The sequence below is a fragment of the Procambarus clarkii genome, chromosome 93 (assembly GCF_040958095.1).
Source record: "Procambarus clarkii isolate CNS0578487 chromosome 93, FALCON_Pclarkii_2.0, whole genome shotgun sequence".
Taxonomy (NCBI): domain Eukaryota; kingdom Metazoa; phylum Arthropoda; class Malacostraca; order Decapoda; family Cambaridae; genus Procambarus; species Procambarus clarkii.
Window position 1 is genome coordinate 14571451 of NC_091242.1, and position 24309 is coordinate 14595759.

General features: G+C 41.3%; 1 long non-coding RNA gene across 2 annotated transcripts in view; it reads right to left on the minus strand.

The window, feature by feature from the left end:
- Positions 1-17155, minus strand: part of LOC123769134 (uncharacterized) — a 134539-nt gene extending 117384 nt beyond the window's left edge. Inside the window, exons 1-2 of one of the 2 annotated variants that reach the window (XR_011226059.1) lie at positions 17027-17103; positions 13092-13178 (exon numbers count right to left, since the gene is read on the minus strand). This is a non-coding gene — a long non-coding RNA (uncharacterized lncRNA). Of the gene's footprint in view, positions 1-13091; positions 13179-17026 lie in introns of both variants that reach the window. The other variant, XR_011226058.1, reaches the window with a different exon arrangement.
- Positions 17156-24309: the final 7154 nt, after the last annotated feature.

Here is a 24309-nt window from a genome sequence, read left to right on the forward strand (position 1 = left end):
CGTCTAAATGACCCCTCACTTGCTCTAGTGCTCTTGGGAGGTGGTGATCTTTGTGGTATTTAAATACTCCGAAATTACCATCTCTTTAAGGGTCTGAGCAGGTGGTGGAGAGGGTTAAGGCGTACCTGTTATGCCAGTTGCTGGAAGGCTTCTGTGCTGGCTAGGGTTCGAGTCTCCTGGTGGGAAAGTGTTCTAAAGTTGTATACTTGACTCTCGTGTTTAGGAGAGTTGTGCCTTAAGCATAGACACTGTGTCTTCCCATATTAACAGGGAGTTGATGAAATTAACGTCTAAATGACCCCTCACTTGCTCTAGTGCTCTTGGGAGGTGGTGATCTTTGTGGTATTTAAATACTCCGAAATTACCATCTCTTAAGGGTCTGAGCAGGTGGTGGAGAGGGTTAAGGCGTACCTGTTATGCCAGTTGCTGGAAGGCTTCTGTGCTGGCTAGGGTTCGAGTCTCCTGGTGGGAAAGTGTTCTAAAGTTGTATACTTGACTCTCGTGTTTAGGAGAGTTGTGCCTTAAGCATAGACACTGTGTCTTCCCATATTAACAGGGACTTGATGAAATTAACGTCTAAATGACCCCTCACTTGCTCTAGTGCTCTTGGGAGGTTGTGATCTTTGTGGTATTTAAATACTCCGAAATTACCATCTCTTTAAGGGTCTGAGCAGGTGGTGGAGAGGGTTAAGGCGTACCTGTTATGCCAGTTGCTGGAAGGCTTCTGTGCTGGCTAGGGTTCGAGTCTCCTGGTGGGAAAGTGTTCTAAAGTTGTATACTTGACTCTCGTGTTTAGGAGAGTTGTGCCTTAAGCATAGACACTGTGTCTTCCATATTAACAGGGACTTGATGAAATTAACGTCTAAATGACCCCTCACTTGCTCTAGTGCTCTTGGGAGGTGGTGATCTTGTGGTATTTAAATACTCCGAAATTACCATCTCTTTAAGGGTCTGAGCAGGTGGTGGAGAGGGTTAAGGCGTACCTGTTATGCCAGTTGCTGGAAGGCTTCTGTGCTGGCTAGGGTTCGAGTCTCCTGGTGGGAAAGTGTTCTAAAGTTGTATACTTGACTCTCGTGTTTAGGAGAGTTGTGCCTTAAGCATAGACACTGTGTCTTCCCATATTAACAGGGACTTGATGAAATTAACGTCTAAATGACCCCTCACTTGCTCTAGTGCTCTTGGGAGGTGGTGATCTTTGTGGTATTTAAATACTCCGAAATTACCATCTCTTTAAGGGTCTGAGCAGGTGGTGGAGAGGGTTAAGGCGTACCTGTTATGCCAGTTGCTGGAAGGCTTCTGTGCTGGCTAGGGTTCGAGTCTCCTGGTGGGAAAGTGTTCTAAAGTTGTATACTTGACTCTCGTGTTTAGGAGAGTTGTGCCTTAAGCATAGACACTGTGTCTTCCCATATTAACAGGGACTTGAATGAAATTAACGTCTAAATGACCCCTCACTTGCTCTAGTGCTCTTGGGAGGTGGTGATCTTTGTGGTATTTAAATACTCCGAAATTACCATCTCTTTAAGGGTCTGAGCAGGTGGTGGAGAGGGTTAAGGCGTACCTGTTATGCCAGTTGCTGGAAGGCTTCTGGCTGGCTAGGGTTCGAGTCTCCTGGTGGGAAATTGTTCTAAAGTTGTATACTTGACTCTCGTGTTTAGGAGAGTTGTGCCTTAAGCATAGACACTGTGGTCTTCCCATATTAACAGGGGACTTGATGAAATTAACGTCTAAATGACCCTCACTTGCTCTAGTGCTCTTGGGAGGTGGTGATCTTTGTGGTATTTAAATACTCCGAAATTACCATCTCTTTAAGGGTCTGAGCAGGTGGTGGAGAGGGTTAAGGCGTACCTGTTATGCCAGTTGCTGGAAGGCTTCTGTGCTGGCTAGGGTTCGAGTCTCCTGGTGGGAAAGTGTTCTAAAGTTGTATACTTGACTCTCGTGTTTAGGAGAGTTGTGCCTTAAGCATAGACACTGTGTCTTCCCATATTAACAGGGACTTGATGAAATTAACGTCTAAATGACCCTCACTTGCTCTAGTGCTCTTGGGAGGTGGTGATCTTTGTGGTATTAAATACTCCGAAATTACCATCTCTTTAAGGGTCTGAGCAGGTGGTGGAGAGGGTTAAGGCGTACCTGTTATGCCCAGTTGCTGGAAGGCTTCTGTGCTGGCTAGGGTTCGAGTCTCCTGGTGGGAAAGTGTTCTAAAGTTGTATACTTGACTCTCGTGTTTAGGAGAGTTGTGCCTTAAGCATAGACACTGTGTCTTCCCATATTAACAGGGACTTGATGAAATTAACGTCTAAAATGACCCCTCACTTGCTCTAGTGCTCTTGGGAGGTGGTGATCTTTGTGGTATTTAAATACTCCGAAATTACCATCTCTTTAAGGGTCTGAGCAGGTGGTGGAGAGGGTTAAGGCGTACCTGTTATGCCAGTTGCTGGAAGGCTTCTGTGCTGGCTAGGGTTCGAGTCTCCTGGTGGGAAATTGTTCTAAAGTTGTATACTTGACTCTCGTGTTTAGGAGAGTTGTGCCTTAAGCATAGACACTGTGTCTTCCCATATTAACAGGGACTTGATGAAATTAACGTCTAAATGACCCCTCACTTGCTCTAGTGCTCTTGGGAGGTGGTGATCTTTGTGGTATTTAAATACTCCGAAATTACCATCTCTTTAAGGGTCTGAGCAGGTGGTGGAGAGGGTTAAGGCGTACCTGTTATGCCAGTTGCTGGAAGGCTTCTGTGCTGGCTAGGGTTCGAGTCTCCTGGTGGGAAAGTGTTCTAAAGTTGTATACTTGACTCTCGTGTTTAGGAGAGTTGTGCCTTAAGCATAGACACTGTGTCTTCCCATATTAACAGGGACTTGATGAAATTAACGTCTAAATGACCCCTCACTTGCTCTAGTGCTCTTGGGAGGTGGTGATCTTTGTGGTATTTAAATACTCCGAAATTACCATCTCTTTAAGGGTCTGAGCAGGTGGTGGAGAGGGTTAAGGCGTACCTGTTATGCCAGTTGCTGGAAGGCTTCTGTGCTGGCTAGGGTTCGAGTCTCCTGGTGGGAAAGTGTTCTAAAGTTGTATACTTGACTCTCGTGTTTAGGAGAGTTGTGCCTTAAGCATAGACACTGTGTCTTCCCATATTAACAGGGACTTGATGAAATTAACGTCTAAATGACCCCTCACTTGCTCTAGTGCTCTTGGGAGGTGGTGATCTTTGTGGTATTTAAATACTCCGAAATTACCATCTCTTTAAGGGTCTGAGCAGGTGGTGGAGAGGGTTAAGGCGTACCTGTTATGCCAGTTGCTGGAAGGCTTCTGTGCTGGCTAGGGTTCGAGTCTCCTGGTGGGAAAGTGTTCTAAAGTTGTATACTTGACTCTCGTGTTTAGGAGAGTTGTGCCTTAAGCATAGACACTGTGTCTTCCCATATTAACAGGGACTTGATGAAATTAACGTCTAAATGACCCCTCACTTGCTCTAGTGCTCTTGGGAGGTGGTGATCTTTGTGGTATTTAAATACTCCGAAATTACCATCTCTTTAAGGGTCTGAGCAGGTGGTGGAGAGGGTTAAGGCGTACCTGTTATGCCAGTTGCTGGAAGGCTTCTGTGCTGGCTAGGGTTCGAGTCTCCTGGTGGGAAAGTGTTCTAAAGTTGTATACTTGACTCTCGTGTTTAGGAGAGTTGTGCCTTAAGCATAGACACTGTGTCTTCCCATATTAACAGGGACTTGATGAAATTAACGTGTAAATGACCCCTCACTTGCTCTAGTGCTCTTGGGAGGTGGTGATCTTTGTGGTATTTAAATACTCCGAAATTACCATCTCTTTAAGGGTCTGAGCAGGTGGTGGAGAGGGTTAAGGCGTACCTGTTATGCCAGTTGCTGGAAGGCTTCTGTGCTGGCTAGGGTTCGAGTCTCCTGGTGGGAAAGTGTTCTAAAGTTGTATACTTGACTCTCGTGTTTAGGAGAGTTGTGCCTTAAGCATAGACACTGTGTCTTCCCATATTAACAGGGACTTGATGAAATTAACGTCTAAATGACCCCTCACTTGCTCTAGTGCTCTTGGGAGGTGGTGATCTTTGTGGTATTTAAATACTCCGAAATTACCATCTCTTTAAGGGTCTGAGCAGGTGGTGGAGAGGGTTAAGGCGTACCTGTTATGCCAGTTGCTGGAAGGCTTCTGTGCTGGCTAGGGTTCGAGTCTCCTGGTGGGAAATTGTTCTAAAGTTGTATACTTGACTCTCGTGTTTAGGAGAGTTGTGCCTTAAGCATAGACACTGTGTCTTCCCATATTAACAGGGACTTGATGAAATTAACGTCTAAATGACCCCTCACTTGCTCTAGTGCTCTTGGGAGGTGGTGATCTTTGTGGTATTTAAATACTCCGAAATTACCATCTCTTTAAGGGTCTGAGCAGGTGGTGGAGAGGGTTAAGGCGTACCTGTTATGCCAGTTGCTGGAAGGCTTCTGTGCTGGCTAGGGTTCGAGTCTCCTGGTGGGAAAGTGTTCTAAAGTTGTATACTTGACTCTCGTGTTTAGGAGAGTTGTGCCTTAAGCATAGACACTGTGTCTTCCCATATTAACAGGGACTTGATGAAATTAACGTCTAAATGACCCCTCACTTGCTCTAGTGCTCTTGGGAGGTGGTGATCTATGTGGTATTTAAATACTCCGAAATTACCATCTCTTTAAGGGTCTGAGCAGGTGGTGGAGAGGGTTAAGGCGTACCTGTTATTCCAGTTGCTGGAAGGCTTCTGTGCTGGCTAGGGTTCGAGTCTCCTGGTGGGAAAGTGTTCAAAAGTTGTATACTTGACTCTCGTGTTTAGGAGAGTTGTGCCTTAAGCATAGACACTGTGTCTTCCCATATTAACAGGGACTTGATGAAATTAACGTCTAAATGACCCCTCACTTGCTCTAGTGCTCTTGGGAGGTGGTGATCTTTGTGGTATTTAAATACTCCGAAATTACCATCTCTTTAAGGGTCTGAGCAGGTGGTGGAGAGGGTTAAGGCGTACCTGTTATGCCAGTTGCTGGAAGGCTTCTGTGCTGGCTAGGGTTCGAGTCTCCTGGTGGGAAAGTGTTCTAAAGTTGTATACTTGACTCTCGTGTTTAGGAGAGTTGTGCCTTAAGCATAGACACTGTGTCTTCCCATATTAACAGGGACTTGATGAAATTAACGTCTAAATGACCCCTCACTTGCTCTAGTGCTCTTGGGAGGTGGTGATCTTTGTGGTATTTAAATACTCCGAAATTACCATCTCTTCAAGGGTCTGAGCAGGTGGTGGAGAGGGTTAAGGCGTACCTGTTATGCCAGTTGCTGGAAGGCTTCTGTGCTGGCTAGGGTTCGAGTCGCCTGGTGGGAAAGTGTTCTAAAGTTGTATACTTGACTCTCGTGTTTAGGAGAGTTGTGCCTTAAGCATAGACACTGTGTCTTCCCATATTAACAGGGTTAATATGGGAAGACATCATATTGGGTTAATATCATATTGGGTTCTCCCCTAGGTGTCCTGTTTGCAAACTTCTACATGGGTACCATCGAGCAAAAAGTCTTAGTCGACATGAACTTGAAACCGGCCATATACTGCAGGTATGTTGACGACATTTTTACACAGGTACCTGATGTCAGACATCTGCAGGAGCTGAAGGAGGCATTTGAGCAGAGTTCCGTGCTGCGTTTCACTTACGAGACGGAAAAGGATGGGAAGCTGCCCTTTCTAGATGTAACAGTCATGGAAAAGGGCGGAGGTTTCCACACTGCAGTCTACACTAAGGAAACAAACATAGGAATGTGCCTAAATGCCAACAGCGACAGTCCTGACAGGTACAAGAGGAGTGTTGTTAACGCATACGTCGACCGTGCTCTCAGCCACAGCTCAGAATGGAAGCAAGTCGACGAAGAACTCTGTAGGGTAAGGCAGGTCCTAGTCAATAACGGCTTCTCCAATGGTTTCATCGAAGACATCATAAGAAGGAAAGTGAAAAGCCATGCAACCTCTGAAGAGACAACTAACACAACACCTATACCCCCTATTAGACTATTTTACAGGAACTTCTTTTCCACAGCTCATAAAACGGAGGAAAGGGTCCTGAAAGATATTGTTAATAGAAACGTTATCCCTACAGACAAAAATCAGAGGATACAACTGACGATTTACTATAAAACCAGAAAAACGGCCAGCCTACTCATGAGAAACTCTCCAGACACAAAACAGAACGCTTTAAAAGAGACTAACGTCGTCTATGCCTTCAAATGCCCACTTGGGGGACTGTAAGCTCCAAAAAAACCCAGTATATAGGCAAGACAACAACATCTCTTTCTAGGCGTTTAACGATGCATAAGCAACAGGGCTCCATTAAGGAACATATAATCTCTTCCCACAACCAAACCATCGCCAGAGAAATCCTAGTAAACAACACAGAAATCATCGATAGATACAGCGATAGCAGGCGGCTTGACGTTTGCGAGGCACTACACATCAAGAAGTCAACACCAGCAATCAACAGCCAATTATTGCACAACTATATTCTACCCACCTCAAGACTCCGCTCCAATATAGAAGCATCAAGAAATATGGACCAATAGGCTTTCTACAAACACTTCTATTCAATACCCATTGTTTCTGTTCTGTCTTGTGTTGATACTTTTAATACCCTATTAATATCCCCTCTTGTTCTGTCTTGTGTTAATGCCACATCACCCCTCCCACCTCACTCAAATGTAGATATAAAATCGGAGATACGTAAGTTCTAATCAGTTGTGTATTTGTGAAGTCTTTGAAAATGTAATAAGTTTTACGAAACGCGCCCGTGTCGCGTCAGACTAGAAATAAAAATGAATTTTGGAGAAGTGATTTTTTATTTACCTCCAACAGTGAAGCGTAATGTACGAAAGATTGAGAAAATTCGTGTTAGAATTATTAATCTTACTTTTTCGGTCATATTTAATAATATATATATATATATATATATATATATATATATATATATATATATATATATATATATATATATATATATATATATATGTATATATATAATTATATATATGTATATATATATATATATATATATATATATATATATATATATATATATACATATATATATATATATATATATATATATATATATATATATATATATATATATATATATAATATATATATATATATATATATATATATATATATATATATACATGAATGAGCTTTGGTGGGTATAAATATGAGCTGCCTCATATGGGCCACTTTTCATTCACCAATTGCACATTCATTCATCTTACTTATCAGTGCTCAGTTCTTAGCAGTGCGACCATGTCTCCCCAGGAAATAACCCTCCTGATCATCCTTCTGAAATTATTAAGCTCAGATGGACACACTAATCTCATGGCAAGATCAAGCGAAAAATGCTAAAGATGACAGGAACAATGAACCAGAGAATAACCCTACTCACAATGAATCATCTTGGCAAATTGTAGGAAATGGAAAGACAAATAAACGAATAAGAACCGATTAAACGCCAAAAAAAATCTATTTAGAAGCCCGCCAGATTCCAAGAGCAGCCCCCCAAACCATTGCCAAGGATCATCTTCAAAACCAAAAAGCCAGTAGATGGTCCCACTTATGTCTACATTGCCGCACTGGAAAAAGATCACCCAGGATCAGATCTCAGAACCAGACCTGACATTAGAGGCAGATATAACATCGCGACAGCTAACCCAGATTACAAACCTCAGGAATACGGAAAACCTAGCTGAAATAAAACCAGAGGAAAAGTCACCAAGGTAATAGTACAACATTTCCCGGTTGAAGTCAATGCAAACAGGCTCTTAGAATGCCCCAATGTCACATCAGCAGAAAGGTGTAAACACGACAATGTAAAAACAAGACAGGTGCTTGTATCAATAAAAGGACCTCACATCAAAACCCTGAATGTAGGGATCTATGGGCAATTCAGGGTAAGGCTATATAACCCAGACCTCATGCCCTGTTACAGATGTCAGCGCTTTGGCCGGCATAAAGCTGTGTGCAGAGGCCCGGAACGAAGTGGAGTATACAGTGAGCTACACAACACTGACACTCAAAAATCTGCATAATAAAGAGAAACCAACAAACGGAAAATGTCCAAACTGCAAGGATACATATCACGCCAGGAACAAACAATATCAAGGAAAGGTTGAAAAGAATACAACCCTTCACAATCCTTCACAATACAATCCCATCACAATGGTTGTACTCTTCAAGTCACTTGTGTTGTCCCGTCTTGAGTACTGCTCAGTACTCACTTCCCCCTTCAGAGCAGGAGAGATTGCTGAAATAGAGGGAATACAGAGAACATATACGGCACGCATAGATGCAATAAAGCACCTAAATTATTGGGATCGTCTCAAAGCCCTCCAAATGTACTCACTAGAAAGAAGACGAGAGAGATATCAAATAATATACACCTGGAAGATACTGGAGGGCCAAGTACCAAATCTACACAGTAAAATAACAACGTACTGGAGTAAACGATATGGAAGAAAATGTAGAATAGAACCAGTGAAGAGCAGAGGTGACATAGGCACAATCAGAGAACACTGTATAAACATCAGAGGTCCGCGGTTGTTCAACGTCCTCCCAGCAAGCATAAGAAATATTGCCGGAACAACCGTGGACATTTTCAAGAGGAAACTAGATTTATTCCTCCAAGGAGTGCCGGACCAACCGGGCTGTGGTGGGTATGTGGGCCAGCGGGCCGCTCCAAGCAACAGCCTGGTGGACCAAACTCTCACAAGTCAAGCCTGGCCTCGGGCCGGGCTTGGGGAGTAGAAGAACTCCCAGAACCCCATCAACCAGGTATCAACCAGGTATCCTTCGGATTTACCCAACAACCGAAAGTCACAACTCCAAGATCGCAATCTACCAGACCCTCAGTCCAAAGCCAGAAGAACAATCCTCGGCAAGTCCTAATAAATTAAAATAATAATCAGCAACCGTCTAAAGCACCAATTCCTTCCAGTCTAAACAAGAACAGGACCTCGAATAACTGGAGAATACAAACCACTACTCCACAAGGCAACAACAACCAAATAGATCAGGGCAGCAAAATGAATACACCTGTTATTGCCTTCAAGACCTCCCAAGCACGAACGACGAGATCTACATCATCAAATGCCCCAGTAGCTGGATATAGGAAAGACACCATGACCCAACCCAAAGTCTCCTCACCTACTAAGAAAAAAGAAAGGCAGCCAAATGCATATGAAGTGATTACTGTTCCAATGATTATTTCCTCCGTGACAGAGACCTTCAGCAAAATGCTTGACAAAGCTCTCCAAGCACTGGAACAAAACAACCCTCAGTCTGGGAAGGAAATGTTAACAGAGTTAAAAAAAAATCTACTGAACTTAGTTCTTCCACACTTCTAAAAGCCCTACCTGAAAATGTTGACGAAAAAGAAGTCGAAGAAAGTGACAAAACTGAGTTGTTTCACAACCCAATGGCAGTCTCCACTCGTACCAAGAAAACACAAGCCGTCAGGGAAATCAGTACATTAGAAACCACCATGGACTCAATGGATTCAACTATAACAGAATAATGGACAATCTCAAGATTATACAATGGAATATTAAAGGATTAAAAAATCAAAGCACAAATACTCAGCAGTGCTTCTCAAGGACAACATTGATATTGTTTTACTTCAAGAAACACTTACCAGGACTGAAAGAAGTATCAATATCCCAGGATATCAAGGTTTTCACTGCTCAATTGCACAAGGTGGCACCAGAGGCATTTCAATACTAGTAAGAAATCATATCAATGCCACGGCAACCACAGATCTGCCTGGCTGTGGTGAGAACGTCAAAATTATTGGAGTTTACTGTGAGGAACTCAATGCTGTCCCTCTTAAATGAATACAGGAGCCATAGAGAACATGATATGGATCTCTCTCTGCAATCTTTGAAATAGCAGTAACCACACCTACTATCATCTCGGGTGCCTTCAACGCTCATAGTGAATTACTAATTGATTCACCAAGAACCGACGTCAACAGAATACATTTGAACACATTTTGGATGAAGTGCCTGAAGTTAGTCTGCTTAACTCGACGGAACCAACCCATATTGGTGGGGGGGAAGCTGGACCTCAGTTTGTCTCCACCAGTATTTATGGGTTGTGTCATTGGTCAGTTGACCATGTACTGACTAGTGACCACTTTCCTACAAAAAACAGTTATTAATATAGCATTACCTCCCAGACCTCCAGCTCCCGAGCCCGGATGGGATTTTATCAAAGCAGATTAAACGAGGTTTCAGGAATCTATTGAAACTAAAAAAAACTACACCCCTCCTGAAAACACCGAATAGAAAAAGATTATTAAATGCAATACATAGAGCAGCAAATCACGCAATCCCCAAGAGGAAAACAATTACATAACAACATAGAGCCCATTGGTATTACTGTGACATTAAAGACTAAATTGTGCCCGAAAGATTTTCAGAAGAGATAGAACCGAAGCTAATCTAGGACTTCTTAGAGCTGTCGGTGATCAAGTGCATGAGCAGAAAAAAATCAGAGAAGCAAATGGTTCGAGTGGTGTGCCAAGCTAAATCAGCATACTTCCTTGGGCGACATCTGGAGGCAGATCAACAGAGCCAAAGGAAAATCACCTCATGCTCTGCTCCATCATGTTCATCCAGAGCAAAAAGCATAAAGATTAGCAAATCTATTTGCTTCATGAACCAGTTCCACTCAACTTCCTCAAGCAACTTTAACTCACCAACAAAGACTTCAAGCAGCAAGATGGAAAATAATAGACGATGCTTCAGCCTTACCTGACAAACTAGAACACCATAAATAGCCACCATAACCTTTCAAACTGAAAGAAGTCAGAAGACCTACAAAGAATACTAAAAACACAACTTTAGGTGATGACATAATCACTTACATCATGCTGGCCAAGCTAAGAAAAAAGAGTGAAGAAGTTTTTTTGAATCTCATCAACAGAGTATAGGTGACAAGAACTCGACCACTCTCTTGGAATAGTGCAATTATAGTTCCCATTCCAAAACCCAAAGACCCAGGAAATCCAAGACCCATCTCATTAAAAAGCTGTCTGGCCAAAACTGCGGAAAGAATGGCTCTTAATCGAATTGACTGGAATGCCAATCCACTGCACCAAAATATGTTTGCTTACAGAAAAGGTTTTGGAACCACAGAATATCTTACCACCTTCCTGGATCAAATCAATGACAAATCAGGAATCCTTATTTTTCAAGACAGAGAAAAAGCCTTCGAGCTAGTCATTGCTCCAGCTACACTGTGCTGCCGGGTGGATAAGGAAATCAAAAGAGACGCTCTTGTCTTTACCAAAGGAAACCTGCTTAATCGAGAAGTTAAAGTCAAATTCTAATGAAAACATCCTCCTCAAAGAGGCTGGAAAATGGGACTCTGCAGGGAGGAATACTAAGCCCCTTCCTCTTCAACTGTCTTATGGAACAATTCATGAAGCTCAAACTACCAAATGCCAAACTGCTAACTATGCAGACGACTTTGTGATCATCATCAAAGACAAAGGTGCCAGGAAATATGCACAAAAATGTCTGTACATCATCAGCAGGGAAGCAGAACGCATAGCAATGAAAATAAACAACAGTAAAACCAAAGCAATGACCGTTAAATTAAAAACTTAAGATATCAGTCTCGCAATACATGGACATGAAATGGAGTGGGTTACCTCTTTTCAATACCTTGGAGTCATAATAAACAGCCAGTTGAAATTCACTCAAAAAATTAATATCTTCGGCAACGTTGTAAAGCCAGAAGCTCAGTTTTGCGCTCCCTGACCAGTCTTAGAGATGGTGCATCTCTACCAGTACTCAAAATGTACTACGTTCAAGCAGTTAGGTCACTCATTGACTATGATGCTCCTGCTCTTATATCCCTCAGTGATAACCAATGGAAGAAACTTGAGGTGTCTCAAAATGATGCCTTCAAAACAATGCTGGGAGCACCTATATGGACGCGTCGAGAGAATCTAAGAATGAAAACCAGCTTACCAGTCTTAGAAAACAGGATCAAACAAAGTATAGCCACCATAACAGCAAAACTTGTTGGAACCATCGCCAGACTATCAGTCAAAGATAGCATACACAGATCGCTTCAGAGAAACCTTCAATATAGAACAAGTGCATGGATGGATAATCTGGTCCAGATTCTAGAGAAAGTAGACTTGAAATGTGCCATTAAAAACAAAAGGGGAAGATAGACCATATCAATACTTTTAGCAGCCTCCTCCATGGGAAGAATCGAGTCTAAAGATAATCATTGAAGGAGTTCCAGTTATATAATCTGCATGTGACTCACAGAGGATCAAAGCAATCATTGAACAACAAATAGAAATCATCTCAAGACCTACAACCACTCCAATATTCACAGATGGATCAGTTGATCAAGAAAGAGGTTCCGCTGGGGCAGCAGTTTACACTAACAACCATGATGCTTACTGGAGCATGAATAGTGGGTGTTCAACATTGTAAACAAAATTATAGGCCCTGAAGTAGGCCATAAAATTATACAATTGTGAATAATTTACATGATGTCAACATTCATACCAATTCTAAATCTTTGCTTGCTTAAATCTTTACTTTGCTTTATCCAGCCAGAGATAATATACAACTCATCACAGAAATCCTAGATAGAGGAAAAGAATCACACATTCTAGGGATGTCATTCACCTTAAATTGTATAACAAGTCACGTTGGCATAGATGGTAATGTAAAGGCAGACTCACTAGCAAAAACTGACACTGCTTTACCTGTTGTACAGGTTAAAATATCTCAAAGTTTTTCACAGATTAAAGAGCAAATCAAGAGGAAAAAACTCACAACTATCAAAAGTCGTCACAGAGCCAAAGTAGCGGAAGTAAGATCCACTGTAATGTGGACCGAGCAAGCCACTGGGTACTACTCTTTCAAGCCTGGCAAAAAGACATCCAGAGACATTGCAGTTGCCATACACAGATTTAGACTTGGTTACAAATTCTGCTGGAGGTAATAAACCCAATAGTTAAAGAGTGTCATATCTGTAGAACAGATGTAGACACCCCTAAGGCATTACTTACTGGAATGTGAAGCAACTGATGACCTGCACATCAAACTCAACATTAATCCAACGAGAGTAGCACCATTAGATGCAAATTCCACAGCAACTACAATGATAAGAAAAGCAGTTGAAAATGGGACACACTAGTAAACATTCTGCATCTACATTTGCCATCAAGATAATATTATTAAAACAATACTGAAATCAGAGCGCTATAACAGAAGTAAAAAAGTAACAGGGAAAAAGGAGGAAACCCCCAATTCCATTTAAAACTTTGACCCAAATATCACAGTAAAAAGGTTATTGCGAATAGCCGAACTCAATTATAGGCTCACAATATCCTGTGCTACATGGACATTTCGTTCTGAGTAGCTATATCTAAAACAACAACAACGATAGTATGAGCCAATAGGCCTTCTGCAGATACTTCCATTTTTATGTTCCTATGTTCTTATGATATAACTGGGAGTTACTATATGGTTCCAACAGCTCTCCTTTCTTGCCGCTCTTCTCCAATTTCATTCTTATATTTAATATAGAATCTCTTAACTAGAAATAATCTAAGAATATGGGATTTAATATTAAATAAATGAAAATGGGATTAATATGCAGTTATGTAAATCGGATTTATTGAGGGAAGATGAAGGCCGGCTGGCTGATGACTCCTTTGAACATTAAAAATTTCTGGAACCATGTACATCGCCGATGTTGGAAATTTCCAACACTAATACAATACTATTGTATTATAATAAATCAGTATTAAAATATACTAATTACAGTAGTTACTAAAACTTACTAACAGTAATGTTCACATAAACTAACTATTATATCTGCATATGGATACTGGAATTCTTACGAAACCAAGCACCAGTATTGCGTCAGATTATATCTAGTTAAACACATTTATAGCCAGTGTGTTAGAGAATTGAATGTGATTCTCTAAAATCATCAGTATTCCGTGTGATAATTATTTATGGATAACATAACTCCCAGATAATTCTAAATCGAGAGTTTTTAGTTACAATTGTTATCAAGTAAGAAATTTACCGTCACGCGTGAATGCCATGGAGAAAACTAAAATCTTCTCCATTTCTTGTTTACCACCATGAGACGAGAAAGTAATAATATTTAAATCCCTAGAATTACAACCCAGTCTTTATTAAAGTCTTTCAGCCACAATTGCGTGAAAAAATATTATTCGTGATAAATAATTTCTGTGGTGAATGCGGGGACGCGGGTTGAAGAAGGAGGAGAGACGCCATTGTGTGGGAGTGGTGGACTCCTGTTGCGGAATTGAGCAACAAAGGTCGTGGCGTCAGAGTCTGAGACACGTGACGTTGGGATTATCAGCAAGAATTACACTGATACTCAACCCAGAATGAATAATTATTATTCTACGTGATCTGCAGTGCTCGGTCAACTAATAACGCGTCGATATTCAAGCCAAGCTGTCAACCACATGTACGACATTGTGGAAGTTTGAGACTGAGACGCGATACCGGCAGGCTTCAACATAATTTGCACCTTTCGATAAGTATATAGTTCTTTTTTGATGCATCATTAGAGATTGTATATGTCGTGGCCAGCCTGTCGTTATATCGAACGACTACAAAAAATCCAACGTTAGTACCGCACTAATTTTTATTATATATTTCATGAATATTGAGATTTAAGTAGCCTAGTTCAATGCTACGTAATATCCCTTAAATTACAGCTCGTATGTGAGGAGTCAACGAGCTGTTACCTACATTCGTGTTATTCACCTCTAAGGGCTTCTACGTGGAACTCCTGAGATCACGAGGACGAGGCGTGAATGATGTCATAGAAATCGTCTTAAAGCTAAGACTTTTTGTACACATTTAATTACTCCAATTTTTGCTATTTGTTTCATGATTCTATCAAATTGAATACTCGTCATGTACACTGGAGATAATATGTGTTTATTTAGATGATTGCCTTCTAATGCTAATAATCTTTATAATTGCTATTGGTAATCGCCTATTGATTCTTTAATATTTTGGTCACAACATTATTTATCAAACAATGAACTGGTGCACGAACCACACTAGTTCCTAGATGTATATGAAGTTCTAGCAATACCCCCCCAATGTTTGTGTTTGAGGCTTTGACTTTAGTTAATTAACCATACAGCCCATTAATTATTTAAGTGATTATGCTTTCTAATATTTATCCATAGACACTGGTTCTTCCTTGTGTTTATAATGATCAATTTTTATTAGTTTCCCTCTTTTCTTAAAAGTGGGTGGTCCTTCGTAATTGATTTCATTAATTTAATAATTAAATAAATTGAGTCAAGCCCAGATATCCCACAGCTGAGGTAACTAAATTTAGTGATGACGGGAAGGAGCCGTTAAATTTCAATGTAAAATATATGAGGGGCCAGAAGGGTGGCATTTTTAATATCCACGGAAAAAGAATCAGGGGCTAGTAGAGAGCAAATACCCATGTTCATGGAAAAAAACGGTGCTGTCACCCACGTTCAAGAAAAATAATTTGGTGCCAATGGGCAGCCGACGAAAAAATTAAAACGGCTCCCCGTTGGCCCGATTTATACTACTAAGGGCCTTTCAGTATCAGTCTAGCACATGGAGGAGCATTTCATTTCCATTCTAGAACAGAGGGGAGCGTTTCAGTATCAGTTTAGGACAGAAGGAACATTGCAGTGTCAGTCTTGCACAGGAAGGAGCCTTGCAATTATTTTTTTTTATTATTATTTTCTACCACAGACGTGGCCACACGTTTACAATGCTAAGCAACATATATACATTTTCTTCTGTCCTCCATGGACAGGGTTAGAGATGTGTTAAACATATAGTTCAAGGGTTTATTGAACAATCAACCACAGAAGGTGATTCGGTGCTTTTAAAATGCTAAGCTAACCTACATACGTAAATACATAGATACACAGATTTACGTATGCCCTACATAAAGTGTTCGATGTGTCTTTTACATAGTGTCATTAATGTGCATTTACAAAGGTGCAATGTAATTCTGATCAGCTTCCATATATACTTTATACACATGAATATACATGCACACACACACACACACACATACGTAAACATACATATATACATGCATATATACACACACACATGCATTCACATACATTTGTCTCTTTTACTCTGACAGGGTGAGATAGCTGATAGAGAAACTAGTGTGCAATTAAGCACTTAATCACTGAAGGTGATGAAGGTGCTTTTACAAGCTCAGGTTATATAGTTACATCACATACATACATTGTATAATTGATACATTACATGGTTAATCAAGGGTACAATTCTAATATATCATCAAGTGTTCCAGTACTCATATAGTAATTACACAGTTCAGCATACCTTAGCCCAGGAGGGCGAAAGTCAGTCAATATTGAACATTCTACAATATAATGTTCAAGAGAGCCTTGCAGTGTCAGTCTAGCACAGGGAGGACCGTTTCAGTATCAGTCTATCACAGGGAGGAGCATTTCAGTGTCTGTGAAGCACAGATAGAAGCATTTCAGTATCACTAGCTCATAGAGGAGTGTGTCTCTGTCAGTCTAGCACAGAGATGGACCGTATTAATATCAGTCTAGCACAGGGATGAGCGTTTCAGTGTCAGTCTAGTACAGAGAGGAGCCTTTCAGTTCCAGTCTTGCAGAAGGAGAAGAGTGCCAGTGTTGAACAAGGAGATGAGTTTTAGTGCCAGTCTTAGTTTCAAGAGATTTGCAGCGAGGTGTAGTGTCACACTTCAAGGAAGTACACATAAATCAGTCACACGTAACAAGGAGTCGTGACATATCTGGATATAATATAAATGTTGCATGTTGGCCCTTGGTGATAGCCCCTGGTGGGACTTGACGAGTACAACTCATGAAATAAGCAGCAGTCTCAGGTAAACAATAAATAATCTTTGTAGCGTCTCATTTTAAACAAAAAATCTAGAAGTACTCACTTGAGATTGTTGTGGTGCCGAGCAGCGATTGTTGGAGCGTTTAATCGTGGCGGGTATCGGGCTGGGACTGTTGTGGGTGTCGTGCAGAGACTGTGGTGGGTGCTGGGTAGTGACTGTGGTGGATGATGGGCAGGGTTGCCAAAAGTATTATAATTTAAAGCACACGTGATGTAAAATATGACAGTGTAAGACCACGGAGGAAGAACTGAAAGAGGACTTTTATCAGGTACTTTCGTATGTTAATACATCTTCAGAAGGAATGATGATTCCTCCTAAAGATGTTTTAATATACAAAAGTACGTAAGGAAATTCCTGTTTCAATTCTTCCTCTTGGTCTGACACTGTCATATTATATGTATATGTATATGTATATATATATATATATATATATATATATATATATATATATATATATATATATATATATATATATATATATATATATATATATATATATATATATGCGAACAAGCCTGAATGGTCCCCAGGACAATATGCAACTGAAAACTCACACCCCAGAAGTGACTCGAACCCATACTCCCAGGAGCAACGCAACTGGTATGTACAAGACGCCTTAATTAACTTGACCATCACGACCGGACAAAATGAGGTGATAGCCGAGGCTATTTGAACCACCCCACCGCCGGCACTCGGATAGTAATCTTGGGCATAGCATTTTACCAAATCACCTCATTCTTTGGGGCACACGGGAGGAACACAAATGCGAACAAGCCTGAATGGTCCCCAGGACAATATGCAACTGAAAACTCACACCCCAGAAGTGACTCGTACCCATACTCCCAGGAGCAACGCAACTGGTATGTACAAGACGCCTTAATTAACTTGACCATCACGACCGGACAAAATGAGGTGATAGCCGAGGCTATTTGAACCACCCCACCGCCGGCACTCGGATAGTAATCTTGGGCATAGCATTTTACCAAATCACCTCATTCTTTGGGGCACACGTGAGGAACACAAATGCGAACAAGCCTGAATGGCCCCCAGGACAATATGCAACTGAAAACTCACACCCCAGAAGTGACTCGAACCCATACTCCCAGGAGCAACGCAACTGGTATGTACAAGACGCCTTAATCCACTTGACCATCACGACCGGACAAAATGAGGTGATAGCCGAGGCTATTTGAACCACCCCACCGCCGGCACTCGGATAGTAATCTTGGGCATAGCATTTTACCAAATCACCTCATTCTTTGGGGCACACGTGAGGAACACAAATGCGAACAAGCCTGAATGGTCCCCAGGACAATATGCAACTGAAAACTCACACCCCAGAAGTGACTCGTACCCATACTCCCAGAAGCAACGCAACTGGTATGTACAAGACGCCTTAATCCACTTGACCATCACGACCGGACAAAATGAGGTGATAGCCGAGGCTATTTGAACCACCCCACCGCCGGCACTCGGATAGTAATCTTGGGCATAGCATTTTACCAAATCACCTCATTCTTTGGGGCACACGTGAGGAACACAAATGCGAACAAGCCTGAATGGTCCCCAGGACAATATGCAACTGAAAACTCACACCCCAGAAGTGACTCGAACCCATACTCCCAGGAGCAACGCAACTGGTATGTGCAAGACGCCTTAATCCACTTGACCATCACGACCGGACAAAATGAGGTGTGCCCCAAAGAATGAGGTGATTTGGTGATTTATATATATATATATATATATATATATATATGTCGTACCTAATAGCCAGAACGCACTTCTCAGCCTACTATTCAAGGCCCGATTTGCCTAATAAGCCAAGTTTTCATGAATTAATGTTTTTTCGTCTACCTAACCTACCTAACCTAACCTAACCTAGCTTTTTTTGGCTACCTAACCTAACCTTACATATAAATATAGGTTAGGTTAGGTTAGGTAGGGTTGGTTAGGTTCGGTCATATATCTACGTTAATTTTAACTCAAATAAAAAAAAATTGACCTCATACATAGAGAAAAGGGTTGCTTTATCACTTCATAAGAAAAAAATTATAGTAAATATATTAATTCAGGAAAACTTGGCTTATTAGGCAAATCGGGCCTTGAATAGTAGGCTGAGAAGTGAGTTCTGGCTACTAGGTACGACATATATATATATATATATATATATATATATATATATATATATATATATATATATATATATATATATATATGTCGTACCTAGTAGCCAGAATGCACTTCTCAGCCAACTATGCAAGGCCCGATTTGCCTAATAAGCCAAGTTTTCGTGAATTAATTGTTTTTCGACTACCTAACCTACCTAACCTAACCTAACCTAACTTTTTCGGCTACCTAACCTAACCTAACCTTTAAAGATAGGTTAGGTTAGGTTAGGTAGGGTTGGTTAGGTTCGGCCATATATCTATGTTAATTTTAACTCCAATAAAAAACATTTTACCTCATACATAATGAAATGGGTAGCTTTATCATTTCATAAGAAAAAAATTAGGGAAAATATATTAATTCATGAAATTTTGGCTTATTAGGCAAAACTGGCCTTGTATACTAGGCCAAGAAGTGCATTCTGGCTACTAGGTACGACATATATATATATATATATATATATATATATATATATATATATATATATATATATATATATATATATATATATATATTTTTTTTTTTTAATTTAAAGGGTACCACCTCTGGTGCAAATGTAGGGACCCATAGCCTCAGAGAAGAAAATAAAGAGTACTCAGAGAAGACCTTTTGGATCCTCACTGAACACTTTGATATTTTCTTCTCCTACCACCCCTATTCTTTTGTTAAGTGTGTATATTTATCTAACTTTATTTGAAAATGTCATTACACAAAAAAAGTTACAATATTGATTACATACAGGGTACAAGGCTGCTTGTCATAAGTTGAATAGCTCCTCCAGCTCCTCGGATGGTGGGCACGAACCATGGATGCAGTGAGCATTTCCTCTCTGGATTGCCACACTAAGGCGCTGAAAAAGAAAACTGGCAGCTCTGGGGTCTCTAGTTGTTTCGATTAGCTTAGACCCCAACTCCTTTAAAAAGCTAGCAGCACTTTTACCCCAGGCACCAAGCGTCTCTGAGGCAATGGGGACAAAATTGTAGTGGTGCTCAAGGTCTCTGTATTTACGTGACTTGGCCGCTTCCCGGTGATTGGCAGCTCCTCCTGCTTGTGTAGCACTGAAGTCAACATAGGTATTGGCTAAAGTTGAAACGCAAGTGTAGTCCCACACCAACTGTCTACCATTCTTCCAGGGGTTCACCGTAATTCCGTCTGGGCGACCGACAGGCTCATCAGAGTTGCGGGACATTAGGTAACGGGGCTCTCTCTCTGCTGGACAACCGGCTGTGGTAAGGCTTCTCTTAATAATGTCATTAACCTCGCCGTGTCTTGCATGCCATCCTCCGGTCCTTTGGCAAAGAAGGCCATGCCGTCCATATCTGTCGGCCTCTGCCTCGCCGCAAATACACCTGTATTCGGTGTGGATTGGGGCAGCTAGGCGAAGAGCCACGGCAATTCGGAGGGCCTGCGGTGTGAGACGGGTGCCGGTTGCTGACATTGGGGTTGCTAATAGGAAATCACCTGCATGGGGAGCTGCTACAGCTCTAAGTCGGGCAGTGTCATGTGGTGTCGTCGCAGCTTCTAGCAAAGTTGCAGCTTCTTGGTCGGCAATGGGGCGATCCCAGCTGGATTGCTTATGGGCTTCAGAAGGCGGTGGTTGGGGTGCTGGTCCTGCGAGAGAGACCCATTTGGTTGTGCAGTCTGTGAAGCTGGGATCATGCACCCCTGCCTGTTGAACTAGGTGCTCAGGTAGGATTTCCTTCACCAGGTTGTCAGACCCCACTGAAGAGGACAGGAATGCTGGTACAGCAATTTGTGTTGCTGTGCGCACGCCAAGGCCCCCGAGTCTGACAGGAAGGGAGGCCTGTTTCCACTGTGAGTCGCTGAGGGAAAGATTGAGGGCTTTTTCTAGTGTTGATTTCAGCAAGCTGTCATACTCTTCTAATTTAATATTGTTGAAAGATGGCGAACATCTTAGAAAGTAGGTCAGCCTGGGAAGGGACAAGCATCTGGTGATGAGGTAAAGTGCATCATGGGCATCGATGTCTTCAATCCTCTCGTTCATCCTCTTCAGGTCAGTGATCTTCTTACCAAGGACCCCGTCGATGGCATTCCTTCCAAGAGGAGCACCTAGGAGTGTGCTGTCCTCAGGGTTGGTTGTATGAATGTCAGGCAAAACAACCTTTATTTGCTCTATTATGTGCTGGTTGGTGGAGGTTATTTCGCACTTGGAAGGGTTCAGGGTGAGGCCTAGGCTTGCTCCTTGCTCCTGGATTATTCTTATGTCGTCCAAGAGTGAGGCTGGGGAACCGGCTAGAGTACCATCATCCAAAAACCAAATGTTGAGCTCACTGGACAGGTTATCGGTGACTTCCTTGATAACTAGGCAGAACAGAAAAGGAGCAAGGGGGTCACCTTGTTGGACACCTTCTTGTGATTCAATTTCATGTTCCCCAAAAAGCAGGGTTAGATTCTTGCTGTAGCATGAGTTTACAAACGGGTAGAGGGAAGGAAAAAGGCGATGAACTGCACTGAGTACTGCATATATATATATATATATATATATATATATATATATATATATATATATATATATATATATATATATATATATATATATATATATATATATATATATATATATATATATATATATATATATATATATATATATGTTGCATATTGCATATTGTCCTGGGGACCATTCAGGCTTGTTCGCATATATATATATATATATATATATATATATATATATATATATATATATATATATATATATATATATATATATATATATATGGCGTACCTAGTAGCCAGAACGTACTTTTCGGCCTACTATGCAAGGCCCGATTTGCCTAATAAGCCAAGTTTTCCTTAAATAATATATTTTCTCTAATTTTTTTCTTATGAAATGATAAAGCTACCCATTTCATTATGTATGAGGTCAATTTTTTTTATTGGAGTTAAAATTAACGTAGGTATATGACCGAACCTAACCAACCCTACCTAACCTAACCTAACCTATCTTTATAGGTGAGGTTCGGTTAGGTAGCCGAAAAAGTTAGGTTAGGTTAGGTTAGGTAGATTAGGTTGTCAAAAAACAATTAATTCATGAAAATTTGGCTTATTAGGCAAATTGGGCCTTGCATAGTAGGCTGAGAAGTACGTTCTGGCTACTAGGTACGACATATATATATATATATATATATATATATATATATATATATATATATATATATATATATATATATATATATATATATATATATATATATTAGAACACTTTCCCACCAGGAGACTCGAACCCTAGCCAGCACAAAAGCCTTCCAGCAACTGGCATAACAGGTACGCCTTAACCCTCTCCACCACCTGCTCAGACCCTTAAAAGAGATGGTAATTTCGGAGTATTTAAATACCACAAAGATCACCACCTCCCAAGAGCACTAGAGCAAGTGAGGGGTCATTTAGACGTTAATTTCATCAAGTCCCTGTTAATATGGGAAGACACAGTGTCTATGCTTAAGGCACAACTCTCCTAAACACGAGAGTCAAGTATACAACTTTAGAACACTTTCCCACCAGGAGACTCGAACCCTAGCCAGCACAGAAGCCTTCCAGCAACTGGCATAACAGGTACGTCTTAACCCTCTCCACCACCTGCTCAGTCCCTTAAAAGAGATGGTAATTTCGGAGTATTTAAATACCACAAAGATCACCACCTCCCAAGAGCACTAGAGCAAGTGAGGGGTCATTTAGACGTTAATTTCATCAAATCCCTGTTAATATGGGAAGACACAGTGTCTATGCTTAAGGCACAACTCTCCTAAACACGAGAGTCAAGTATACAACTTTAGAACACTTTCCCACCAGGAGACTCGAACCCTAGCCAGCACAGAAGCCTTCCAGCAACTGGCATAACAGGTACGCCTTAACCCTCTCCACCACCTGCTCAGACCATTAAAAGAGATGGTAATTTCGGAGTATTTAAATACCACAAAGATCACCACCTCCCAAGAGCACTAGAGCAATTGAGGGGTCATTTAGACGTTAATTTCATCAAGTCCCTGTTAATATGGGAAGACACGGTGTCTATGCTTAAGGCACAACTCTCCTAAACACGAGAGTCAAGTATACAACTTTAGAACACTTTCCCACCAGGAGACTCGAACCCTAGCCAGCACAGAAGCCTTCCAGCAACTGGCATAACAGGTACGCCTTAACCCTCTCCACCACCTGCTCAGACCCTTAAAAGAGATGGTAATTTCGGAGTATTTAAATACCACAAAGATCACCACCTCCCAAGAGCACTAGAGCAAGTGAGGGGTCATTTAGACGTTAATTTCATCAAGTCCCTGTTAATATGGGAAGACACAGTGTCTATGCTTAAGGCACAACTCTCCTAAACACGAGAGTCAAGTATACAACTTTAGAACACTTTCCCACCAGGAGACTCGAACCCTAGCCAGCACAGAAGCCTTCCAGCAACTGGCATAACAGGTACTCCTTAACCCTCTCCACCACCTGCTCAGACCCTTAAAAGAGATGGTAATTTCGGAGTATTTAAATACCACAAAGATCACCACCTCCCAAGAGCACTAGAGCAAGTGAGGGGTCATTTAGACGTTAATTTCATCAAGTCCCTGTTAATATGGGAAGACACAGTGTCTATGCTTAAGGCACAACTCTCCTAAACACGAGAGTCGAGTATACAACTTTAGAACACTTTCCCACCAGGAGACTCGAACCCTAGCCAGCACAGAAGCCTTCCAGCAACTGGCATAACAGGTACGTCTTAACCCTCTCCACCACCTGCTCAGACCCTTAAAAGAGATGGTAATTTCGGAGTATTTAAATACCACAAAGATCACCACCTCCCAAGAGCACTAGAGCAAGTGAGGGGTCATTTAGACGTTAATTTCATCAAGTCCCTGTTAATATGGGAAGACGCAGTGTCTATGCTTAAGGCACAACTCTCCTAAACACGAGAGTCAAGTATACAACTTTAGAACACTTTCCCACCAGGAGACTCGAACCCTAGCCAGCACAGAAGCCTTCCAGCAACTGGCATAACAGGTACGCCTTAACCCTCTCCACCACCTGCTCAGACCCTTAAAAGAGATGGTAATTTCGGAGTATTTAAATACCACAAAGATCACCACCTCCCAAGAGCACTAGAGCAAGTGAGGAGTCATTTAGACGTTAATTTCATCAAGTCCCTG